Genomic DNA, 12,390 nt, shown 5'->3' on the forward strand with positions numbered 1-12,390 from the left:
AGACAACCATCATAGAATTTTAAAGATACGTATATCTCAAGGGTCAACTTTTGATAGAGTTAATAATTGTTACTGTGAAACTGTTTTTTGTTTTTTTTTTCTTTTTCTGCAAAGAGTAGTGGTGAAGAATACAATGACTACTAGATCAAACTAAAATAAACTAAGGTGATGTCTGAAGCTACAACAACCATTTTGGCCCAAACTTGAGGATAGAAGCCAACAGTAAGGATAGAGCGGAGTTTGCATTCCTGGGGTACCAACCTAACACCTTCTGAGAGAGGGAAAAGAGCGTAAGGGCTTAGGATGTTGAAAGTTAGGCATGCAGGCGAACCCATCCTTCCATCTGTTAAAGGAGCTAATGTGAGGCTGACTGCTGGGCCTTGATCTAATCCCAGTATTCCCGTCCTTGGGAACTTCTGGGACTAGCTGGAGGCTAGGTAGCAAGACTGGGGCTGGACTAGGACGACAACGGAGGAAGAAAAGGTGGAAAACAGGCTCTCTGTGCAGGACTGAGAGGCTGGCCAAACCCCATACTGTGTCAGCCCTCGCCCCAAGTACTCCTTTCCCTTTTTTCTCCTACTGGTGTAGTCCGGGGAGAGCAGCGGGAGTCAAAACTGGACTTCGGCCACCCGCAGTCCCGCAGAACTGACCCCGAATCCACCCAACAGCGTCAGCTGAGCAGGCAGTTAGCACCCCGCAACCCCTCAGCCCACTTTGAAAGCTCCCAGAGCCACCAGCCGCGACACGGGCCGTCTCAAGCTGCCGTTGGCCAGCGCGCGTCACGTGCAGCAGCGCGCGGCGGCGATTGGTGCAGTGCGAGGCGGCGGGGACGCGCCGGGGACCGCAGAGGGAGCGTTACCTCAGCCCCTAGTGCCCAGCGGCGGCGGTGAATGGACCGCTAGGCGGGCGGCCTGGTCAGGCAGGCAGGACTGTGAGTGGCGGTAGTATTGCTTGCCCTGGTGGGCAGCGGCGGGGCCTCTGGGACACCTCGGTGAAGCACGGCCTGTGGGGTTCAGTTGGGGCTGGGCGGAGGTCAGCCGGCGGACGGGGGGCAAGTGGGGTGGGGAAGGCGGGGAAGCGACCCGCCTGCCGCTACGAGGACTACGGATGAGAAGCCGCGGGAGAGGCGCGCGATCTGCTGTTAACTTAGCTGCCCCGGCGATTCCAGCTGCGTGTTAAATGTCTGAATCCTCACGTGGTGAGTGCTGGCGGGCACCTCAGTGAGGGGGATTGGCCTGAGTTTCGGGGCTGCAGGACCCGGTTGCGAGGGGCCTCTCTCAACCCCGCCCAGGACCCGACATCTTTTTGTAGGAGCTCCTGATTTTTAAATATCAGTAACTAATTAAAAGTAAATGAGTAAACTGAGGGGGAGGGCGGATGGGCCGGTTCCAGACCATCGGTTTGTGGCCAATGTAGACTAGATCCTGCTCCTAATTTGTTGTGTGACCTTGACCAAGTCACCTCTCTCGGGGATGGACATTCTCAACGTGGATGATAGTGCTCATATTTTTGAGGGGAAAAAGATCTCAGACAATACAATGGCTTGTGGCTTACCAAAGGGCCACAAAACTTAAGTACTGTCTGTCTCGGACTGGGAGATTAGAAGAGAAAATGCTTAGCAAGGCTCCTGGGAGGAGAGGGGGTAAATGAGAAAAAGATGAGAAACCCTGCTTTAAGGGAAGAGATAAAGAGACGTTCTTGTGATAGTTACATACATTAGAGGATTAAAGCAAATGAGTTGGAAGAACTTGAAAGGTCGTCTATTAGAAAAGTTTTGTGACGCCTCACACGTACACACACATAATTTTACTTAGTCTCCAAAACAGACTGTCATTCCACCTTCTGTAATGAGAAAATCGAGGATCCAAGGGTTTGGGTGACATGCTGCAGTCAGAGCTATTTAATGAGGAACTGGGATTTAAACCCAAGCCTCTGTGGCTCCAAAACCCATTCATCATGTTGCCTCTCAGCCTCTGTTCCAGTTATGTCCCAACCAAGAATTCTACTTTGTGACTTAAAATATGAATATTCCCAGCCCCCCACACCTAAGAAATGTGAATTCAGTATCTGGGACCTAGCCTGGTAATCTGCATTTTAACTGTTATTAGGTGATTCCATTTTGGTGATCTAGGAACCATTTGGAGAACAACTACTCCATAAATTTCCCACCCAGCCCCCACGTCCTCATGGCGTGTACCCTAGGGATTCGAAAGAGCAGAGATTACATCTTCTCTTCCAAAGAGGTGGCCAACCAAGCTTTGAGAGAAGCCAAGGTTTATGAGCTAGCACCTTGCACAGCTCTCAGTTTGAGAAAGTGCTGGCAATTTTGGTTTTCTTTCTTCCTCCCTCCCTCTTCCTTCCTTCCTTTCTCCTCCCCCCTTTTCTCCCCTCTTTTTTAATACAGCTTCCATTGTTGCTACTCTGTTACTCCTGAGAAAATGGCTCAAGGCATTTATTTTAAAGTCCATATTAAAATTTAAAACACCATGAAAAAAGTTTAAAAACCACAATTCATTCATAATGCTTCCAGTCTGTAAGTTTTCATGTTCTGTTGTGTTGTTCTACTATTAATTAATAATCTCCCTCTTGTTAATCATATAGATTATTCAAGTTCACACAATTTAGAAAATTCTTCTAGGAGATGAGCTTGAACCTCACAATTCCAATTGGAAATCAGAAAATTATGCTGAAGATAAACCTTAAATCACAGTTCTCTTTAGAACATATCTCATTCTTCCAAATGCCTCAAAATCTGAAGATTTTTCTTTAGTTCTAAAAATAAATGGTATCATTGGTATGCATATGTATACACTGAAATGTTTCTTTTCCAGTGACTTTATCTGTTCTTTCCCATATCACTTCATTCTCACCAAAAGATATATTTAATTATTAATACTTAATTTGCTTATATATTTCATGTTCTAAAAAATGTAAGTTGAATAATCAAAACATTTCTTTGCAATTATTAACTGTCATTTAATGCACTTTGCTGCTAAAAAGGTTTTATTTGTCTAGTTCTTATGGAGGCAATATGGGATAGAGGAAATAAAGTGAGTTTTAGTTTGAGGAAGACCTGGTGCTCCAACCCCAATTCCAACACTTTCAAACAGTGATCAATCTGATCACAGTAAATTGAGCAAATTGGATTTTTAAAGAAGCTGTGAATTTTGTATTGTAACTAGTTACAGTGATGAAAAATTGAAACTCTCTACTTACGCTTGCATGAGAAACTATTAATAGGGATTCTGCTTTAACATTTTCTCAGTTTGTTAATGATCATGTTTTCTTCTTCTTTTTTTTTTTGGTCTTATTTAAAACCTAACATTTGTTCTGTTGGGTAGTAAACCTTTATGATTTTAATCCATAACTTTTTGAGTGGCAGATTCTACTGCAAAACCATTAACTAGCCTTATTCTAGCTGCTATGAAAGAATACTTCCTTTCTTTGTTCTTTCTCTTGGATGTGAAGATATTAGTCTTTGGCTCATACTTTGCTGTCTGGATGCTGTGTAGTGCTGCTGGATGTGTTTATAGTGCAAGGAGTTGGCCATTGCAGGTAGAGAATGGTTTAGAGAAGGCCTACAAATTGTACTTGAGGGAAACAAAGGCATGTGTTTTTTGATCTTGGAGTTTTTATTCACTACAGTTCAAGCAGCACCATTTCTTTTGCACACTCGATCTAATAATTTGTGGCACTCTTCCCTTCAAAAGGAAGGTTGTCTGGCCCTATAAATGAACTCAGGACTTGATTTCATCAAAAATGTTTGAATACTTGTGCTAGACATTATAATAGTTTAAATGGATCAATTATTATAGATTCTTAGATTCCTGTATGTTTAAGAAGGGCCATATGGTCTTAGCTACTCATGGAAACATTTTCTCATTTAGAATCATACTGTTTTCAAAGTCAGTCCTAATATGTTACTTTTATAGCTTTATAAAGACTAATTTAATTTAGCTCTAGGTGGAAAATGTTCTAGAGGATTTATATTTTCTCCATTTAAAAAAACCTTCTGATTTAGGGTTTAAATTGCCCAGTAGTTTAATTAGTGTTGTTTCTATGTTTTTATTTTATTCTAGACACAATACTGTTTCCCAGGAAGTTTGCATATAATATGTATTGACTTTTAAAAATAATGTTTTCTAGAAATAAATAAAGGTAGGTAAATATATAGTCAATATCAAACTTAGAAAATACTGATAATCAGAAAATAAAATACACTCTGTTAATATTTTGACATGTTCTTCTGGTCTTTGTTTATGTACCTGTTCTATTTATGTATTTCTTAATAAAAATGAGATCATACTCTGCATTCTATTTTATACCTTATATTTTTTAATCTAGTAGCATATGACGGAGGAGCCTGGTAGGCTACAGTCCATGGGGTCGTGAAGAGTCAGACACGACTGAGCGACTTCACTTTCACTTTTCACTTTCATGCATTGGAGAAGGAAATGGCAACCCACTCCAGTGTTCTTGCCTAGAGAATCCCAGGGACGGGGGAGGCTGATAGGCTGCCGTCTATGGGGTTGCACAGAGTCGGACACGACTGAAGCGACTTAGCAGCAGCAGCAGCATATGACAAATAAATGTGCTTTTTACGTGCATAATTTAAGTTCTTTGTGAGCAGATGTTTTGTTGCTAAAATAGGGACCACACGAATCTATTTATTAAATTAGTCTACAGAAACCCAGTCTACCAACCCAGGAACAGAATTACTTCTCTGCTCCTTTTTGACCCCAATTCTGTACCTGTTACTCCCCACTGCCCATTTCCCCACCCCCAGGAGGGTTCTGTTGGGGGAGTCTCTGAAGGAAGTTTTATCTAGTCAGTTATACATTGTTAACACTTAAGTTCTCTTCTTTTCCAGTCTTTTCAGTAAATCCTTCAGAATTTTTATATTTTATTTTATTTGCTGGAGACAAACATCACGAGTGGAGTTGGGAGGATTTAGAGTAATACAGGAAAATAAAATCATATGCTGGAATTCTTTCTCAGACTTATAGGGAAAGGAGAGATAACTGAATAAAAATACTCCCTGGGTATATGCTTTCATTCTTTCTCCCAGACAATGATGTTTTTAAAGGTCAGGGACTATTTATCCTTATATTCCTCATGCCCCTCATAGTTCTTGGCACCTAGTAGCAACTCAGGTATTTATTATATTGACTCATGAGTCCCTAACTATCCTGGCTTCTTCCCTGCTTAACATATACTAGTTTATATGTCTCTTTTCAGTATGTTCCTGTATACTCTGTCTTCATACTTTGAAAAATATATATATTTGCACAAAGACACAATTCTATATGATTGAAAATTGGAAAAATATCAAAGATCTAATTTTATTATTATTGAGGATGTCAAAGTTTTCTATCATCATACAGTTATAACTAAAAACTGCATTATTTATTTTGTTATTCAGATTGTTCCAGCATTTGCCATTGTGAGCTGTTTTAGTTGGCTTCTGAATCGCTTTGACATAGCCCTAGCAGTTTGTGTTTTGAGCACTTTCCTACTTTCTGGGCAGGATCATCTTGTATATTCTCTACTCTGCTTCTAAAATCAGCCATTTCTCTTTTTGTTTATCTTTGTTGTTTTTTACTTTTTTATTTTCCATATGGCTTTTTACAAGATATTGAATATAATTCCCTGTGCTGTACAGTAGGACCTTGATGTTTATCTGTTCTATTAACATATATAATAGTTTGCATCTGTTAATCCCCAACTCCCAATCCATTCCTCCAAATCCCGCTTCCCCTTGGCAACCACGAGTCTATTCTCTATGTCTGTGACTCTTTTGTAAATAAGTTCATTTGTGTCATATTTTAGATTCCGCATATATCATATGGTATCTGTCTTTTTCTTTCTGACTTAACTTCACGTAATATGACAATCTCCAGGTTCATCTGTGCTGCTGCTTCTTTTTTATGTAAAATCACCTATTTCCCTGGATTCTTTCATTGGAAAATGGTATTAGAAACCAAGACTTGCTCTAATCTGCTCATCATTGAAGCACACTTATTCACCCAGGCCAAGGAGGGGTAACTGTGACCACAGCTGGGCTGTGCTCGAAGTGCCTGTGGCAGTGGAGACTGACAGGCTGTTATACTGGGGCAGGATCACTCTGGTGGGAGTCCCTCCCAGTGCCTGCAGAGACTGAAGAAGATGGTTGAGGAAGGGGGTTGCAATGGTGGCCCTACCCCTTCTATGCCACTCAACAATGATGCCTTGCTTCTATGATGTCCCAGGTTTTTTGTGTAAACTTTCCTGGTTGTGGGGCCCTTAGTCCTGTTACTTCAGGCTGTCTTTTCACAGCCAATCCTCCCTGAGTCAGTTCTCTGAACCCCACTTTCCAGCACTCAACTCCCTCTACACCAGGAGACACACAACTCATAGTGGAGTGCTCAGGGCTAAGGCACAGATCATGCATGCATTTCTTACTTTGTTCTGCCTTCCACAGAAAGGGCTATCTCCCCTGATCCCCCAAAGTTCCCTTTCTGCCCCAGCTGATCTCTCCACATTTTCTGAATGTGGGAACCTGTCCTCACCTTCAGCCTCCTGCCAGGATTGCTGGCCTGTTTTTTTATTCCTTTTCTTTTTTTCTTTCTTTGGTCCTACCGGGTTGTTAGGGCATTTTTCTTATCCTTTAAGGTGTCCAGAGTCTTCCACTAATGTTCAGAAGATGCTCTGTGAGAATTGTTCCATTTGTAGATGTATTCTTGATGTAATTGTGAGGAGAGACAAGTTCTGGGTCCTCCTATTCTGCCATCTTGACTTCCCCTTAAAATTTTTTTCTTTAATGAATTTTGCTTTTAGTATTGCACTTAAAAACTCATCACCAAACTCAAAGTCATGCTGATTTTTTCCCCTAAGTTTTCTTATAGAAATTTTTTAGTTTCTACATTTTACATTTAGGTCTATGATCTACTTCAAGTTCAGTTTGTTCTATATGGACTTCCAGTGTAGCATGATTTATTGAAAAGACTTCTTTCTCCATTGAATTGCCTTTGCACTTTTGTCAAAAATTTACAGTATTTGTGTAGGTCTGTTTCCATACTCTCTATTCTGTTTCATTGACTGATGTGTCTGTTCTCCACCCCCCTCCGCCCCCATGTTCATTACTGTAATGGTGAATCTTGAATAATATAAATTCTTAAGCTTTTGCTTTTCTTTCCCAGAATTGGATTGGTTATTCTAGTACCTCTACTTTTTCACAGATTTTTGAAATAAGTTTATATATTTCTATTAAAAAAAAAACCTGGCTAGAATTTCAATAGGGATTACATTAGGTCACAGAAAATTGACATCTTTACTGACTAGTTGACTTTTATGTGTTGGCTGTGTGCCTTTTGACTTTGCTAAACTCTTCATAAGAGTTATTTGGTAGATTCTTTGGGGTCTTCTGCATACAGTTATGTTGTCTATGGTTAAGGATGATGCTGTGAAAGTGCTGCACTGAATATGTCAGCAAATTTGGAAAACTCAGCAGTGGCCACAGGACTGGAAAAGGTCAGTTTTTATTCCAATCCCAAAGAAAGGCAATGCCAAAGAATGCTCAAACTACTGCACAATTGCACTCATCTCACATGCTAGTAAAGTAATGCTCAAAATTCTCCAAGCCAGGCTTTAGCAATACGTGAACCTTGAACTTCCAGTTGTTCAAGCTGGTTTTAGAAAAGGCAAAGGAACCACAGACCAAATTGCCAACATCCACTGGATCATTGAAAAAGCAAGAGAGTTCCAGAAAAACATCTATTTCTGTTTTATTGACTATGCCAAAGCCTTTGTGTGGATCACAATAAACTGTGGAAAATTCTGAAAGAGATGGGAATACCAGGCCACGTGACCTGCCTCTTGAGAAACCTATATTCAGGTCAGGAAGCAACAGTTAGAACTGGGCATGGAACAACAGACTGGTTCCAAATAGGAAAAGGAGTATGTCAAAGCTGTATATTGTCACCCTGCTTATTTAACTTATATGCAGAGTACATCATGAGAAATGCTAGGCTGGAAGAAGCACAAGCTGGAATCAAGATTGCCAGAAGGAATATGAATAACCTCAGATATGCAGAGACACCACCCTTATGGCAGAAAGTGAAGAGGAACTAAAAAGCCTCTTGATGAAGGTGAAAGAAGAGAATGAAAAAGTTGGCTTAAAACTCAACATTCAGAAAACGAAGATCATGGCATCTGGTCCTGTCACTTCATGGGAAATAGATGGGGAAACAGTGGAAACAGTGTCAGACTTTCTTTTTGGGGGCTCCAAAATCACTACAGATGGTGACTGCAGCCATGAAATTAAAAGATGCTTACTCCTTGGAAGGAAAGTTATGACCAACCTAGAGAGCATATTAAAAAGCAGAGCCATTACTTTGCCAACAAAGGTCTGTCTAGTCAAGGCTATGGTTTTTCCAGTGGTCATGTATGGATGTGAGAGTTGGACTGTGAAGAAAGCTGAGTGCTGAAGAATTGATGCCTTTGAACTGTGGTGTTGGAGAAGACTCTTGAGAGTCTTGGACTCTCTTGGACTCTTGGACTGCAAGGAGATCCAACCAGTCCATTCTGAAGGAGATCGGCCCTGGGATTTCTTTGGAAGGAATGATGCTAAAGCTGAAACTCCAGTACTTTGGCCACCTCATGCGAAGAGTTGACTCATTGGAAAAGACTCTGATGCTAGGAGGGATTAGGGGCAAGAGGAGAAGGGGACGACAGAGGATGAGATGGCTAGATGGCATCACTGACTCGATGGACCTGAGTCTGAGTGAACTCGGGGAGTTGGTGATGGACAGGGAGGCCTGGCGTGCTGCGATTCATGGGGTTGCAAAGAGTCGGACACGACTGAGCAACTAAACTGAACTGAACTGAACTGAAAGCAGTCTTACATATTTCTTCCTTTCTAGCCTGAATACCCTTCATTTCTTTTTTTTTTATTTAAATACACTAGCTAGGACTTTCAGTATAAGGTTGAATTAGAAGTGATGAGAGAGGACATCCTTGCCCTGTTACTGATCTTAGGGGAAATACTTAACATCTTATGCTCAAAATTATTCAAGCTAGGCATCAGTAGTATGTGAACCGAGAACTTCCAGATGTACAAGCTGGGTTTCAAAGAGGTAGAGGAACCAGAGATCAAATTGCCAACATTCATTGGATCATGGAGAAAACAAGAGAATTCCAGAAAAACATCCACTTACGCTTCATTGATTATGCTAAAGCCTTTGTGGACCACAACAAACTGGAAAATTCTTAAGAGATGGGAATACCACACCACCTTACCTGTCTCCTGAGAAACTTGTATGCAGATAAAGAAGTAAGTTAGAACCGAACATGAAACTACTGACTGGTTCAAAACTGGGAAAGGAGTATGACAAGGCTGTTATTGTCACTCTGCCTATTTAATTTACATGCACAATACATCATACAGAAGGCGGGCTGGCTGAATCACAAGCTGGAATCAAGATTGCCAAGAGAAATATCAACATCCTCAGATATGCAGATGATACCACTCTAATGGCAGAAAATGAAGAGGAACTAAAGAACTGCTTGATGAGGGTGAAAGAGGAGAGTGAAAAAACTGGCTTAAAACTGAAAATCCAAAAACTTAGATTTTTTGAATCACTTCATGGCAAATAGAAGGGAAAAAAGTGGCAACTTTGACAGATTTTATTTTCTCGGGCTCCAAAATCATTGCAGACAGTGACTGCAACCACAAAATTAAAGCTTCCTCCTTGGAAGAAAAGTTCTGACAAATCCAGACACCATATTCCAAAGCAGAGGAATACTTTGCTGACACAGCTCTGTATAGTCAAAGCTATGGTTTTTCCAGTGCTCACGTACAGTTGTGAAAGTTGGACCATGAAAAATGCTGAGCGCTGAAGAATTGATGCTTTTGAATTGTGGTGCTGGAGAACTCTTGAGAGTCCCTTCGACTGCAAGGGGATCAAACCAGTCAATCCTAAAGGAAATCAGCACTGAATATTCATTGGAAGGACTGATGTTGAAGCTGAAGCTCCAATACTTTGGCCACCTGATTCGAAGAGCCGACTCACTGGAAAAGAGCCCAAGACTGAGAATGATTGAAGGTAAAAGGCGAAGGGAGGGGCAGAGGATGAGATGATTAAGTAGCTTCACTGACTCAGTGGACATGAATTTGAACAAACTCTGGGAGATAAATGGAGGACAGTGGAACCTGGCGTGCTGAAGTCCTGGCGTGCTAAAGTCACAAAGAGTTGGACACAACTTACGGACTGAACAACAACAACAAACAGAGGATATCCTTGCCTTGTTCCTGATCTTAGGGGGAAAGCCTAGCATCTTGCTGTTGAGAATGATGTTCAGTCCAGTTCAGTTCAGTTGCTCAGTTGTGTCCGACTCTTTGAGACTCCATGAATCGCAGCACGCCAGGCCTCCCTGTCCATCAGCAACTCCTGGAGTTCACTCAAACTCATGTCCATTGAGTCGGTGATGCCATCCAACCATCTCATCCTCTGTTGTCCCCTTCTCCTCCTGCCCCCAATCCCTCCCAGCATCAGGGTCTTTTCCAGTGAGTCAACTCTTTGCATGAGGTGGCCAAAGTACTGGAGTTTCAGCTTTAGCATCATTCCTTCCAAAGAAATCCCAGGGCTGATCTCCTTCAGAATGGACTGGTTGGATCTCCTTGCAGTCCAAGGGACTCTCAAGAGTCTTCTCCAACACCACAGTTCAAAAGCATCAATTCTTCAGTACTCAGCTTTCTTCACAGTCCGACTCTCACATCCATACATGACTACTGGAAAAACCATAGCCTTGACTAGACAGACCTTTGTTGGCAAAGTAATGGCTCTGCTTTTTAATATGCTATCTAGGTTGGTCATAACTTTGCTTCCAAGGAGTAAGCATCTTTTAATTTCATGTCTGCAGTCACCATCTGTAGTGATTTTGGAGCCCAAAAAAAGAAAGTCTGACACTGTTTCCACTGTTTCCCCATCTATCTGCCATGAAGTGATAGGACCAGATGCCATGATCTTAGTTTTCTGAATGTTGAACTTTAAGCCAACTTTTTCACTCTCCTCTTTCACTTTCATCATTTAGTTCCTCTTCACTTTCTGCCATAAGGGTGGTGTCATCTGCATATCTGAGGTTATTGATATTTCTCTGGGCAATCTTGATTCCAGCTTGTGCTTCTTCCAGCCCAGCGTTTCTCATGATGTACTCTGCATATAAGTTAAATAAGCAGGGTGACAATATATAGCCTTGACATACTCCTTTTCCTATTTGGAAACAGTCTGTTGTTCCATGTCTCGTTCTAACTGGTGCATCCTGACCTGCATATAGATTTCTCAAGAGGCAAGTCAGGTGGTCTGGTATTCCCATCTCTTTCAGAATTTCCCATTTCTTTCAGAGTTTATTGTGATCCACACAGTCAAAGGCTTTGGCATAGTCAAGAGAATGATGTTAGCTGTGATTTTTAAAAAGTAATCTGTATTAGTTTAGTGAAGTTCTCTTCTAATTTTTGAGAGTTTTTATCATGAATTGATGTTGAACTGTTTCTGCTCATGTATTATATGATCACATGATTTTTCTTGTTCTCTGTGTTAATATGATGTCCTATGGACAGAGGAGCCTAGTGGGCTATAGTCCTTGGAGTCACAAAAGTGTTGGAGATGACTTAGCAACTAAACAACAACCATTTTAAGTGTACAGTTCATTAAGTATATTCATGTTGTGTAAATTAAGTTGTACTTTTCATTTTTATTTAGTTCAAAACATTTTCAAGTTTATCTTGAGACTTCTTAACCCATGTATAATTTAAAGTACATTGTTTAATTTCCAAATATTTTGAATTGTCTAGCTGTCATCTATTATTGATTTCTAGTTTTATTTTGGTATGCTCTGAGAACATATTTTATAAGGTTTGTATTCTTTTATCTTTATTAAATTGTGCTTTACGTACCAGAATGTTGGTGAATGTTCCGTGTGAGCTTCTGTTGTTGGATGGAATGTTCTATAAATATCGGTTGGATCAAGTTGATTGATGGTACTGTTCAGGTCATGTATATTGTTACTGATTTTCTGCCTACCTGATTTATCAATTCCTTGGAAACAGGTGTTGAAACTTCCAGTTGTAAATACAGTCATCCTGCTTATTCACAGTGAAGTGGTTCCAGGATCCCCCACCCCACCTTGGATTCCAAAATCCATGGATGCTCAAGTCCCTTATATAAATTGATGTAATGTCTGCAGATAACCTATGCATATCCTCTCGTATACTTTAAAGCATCTCTAGATTACTTATAAACCCTATAAAATTACTTACAGATATGATGTAAATGCTGTGTATGTGCGTGCCTGCGTGCTGAGTTACTTCAGTCATTTCTGACTCTGCGTGACCCTTTGGACTGCAGCTTGCCA

At 40.9% G+C, this 12,390-nt stretch overlaps 1 protein-coding gene across 2 annotated transcripts in view; it reads left to right on the forward strand.

Annotated features, from left to right (window-relative positions):
* The first annotated feature begins 827 nt into the window (after positions 1-827).
* The window catches only part of PTPDC1 (protein tyrosine phosphatase domain containing 1), a 72,271-nt gene continuing 60,708 nt past the window's right edge, over positions 828-12,390 (forward strand). For both annotated transcript variants that reach the window (XM_027550343.1, XM_027550344.1), the window contains exon 1: positions 828-1,198. The gene's annotated coding sequence lies outside the window, so the exon portion shown is untranslated. The remainder of the gene's footprint in view (positions 1,199-12,390) is intronic.

Source organism: Bos indicus x Bos taurus, chromosome 8 (assembly GCF_003369695.1).
Source record: "Bos indicus x Bos taurus breed Angus x Brahman F1 hybrid chromosome 8, Bos_hybrid_MaternalHap_v2.0, whole genome shotgun sequence".
Taxonomy (NCBI): Eukaryota; Metazoa; Chordata; class Mammalia; order Artiodactyla; family Bovidae; genus Bos; species Bos indicus x Bos taurus.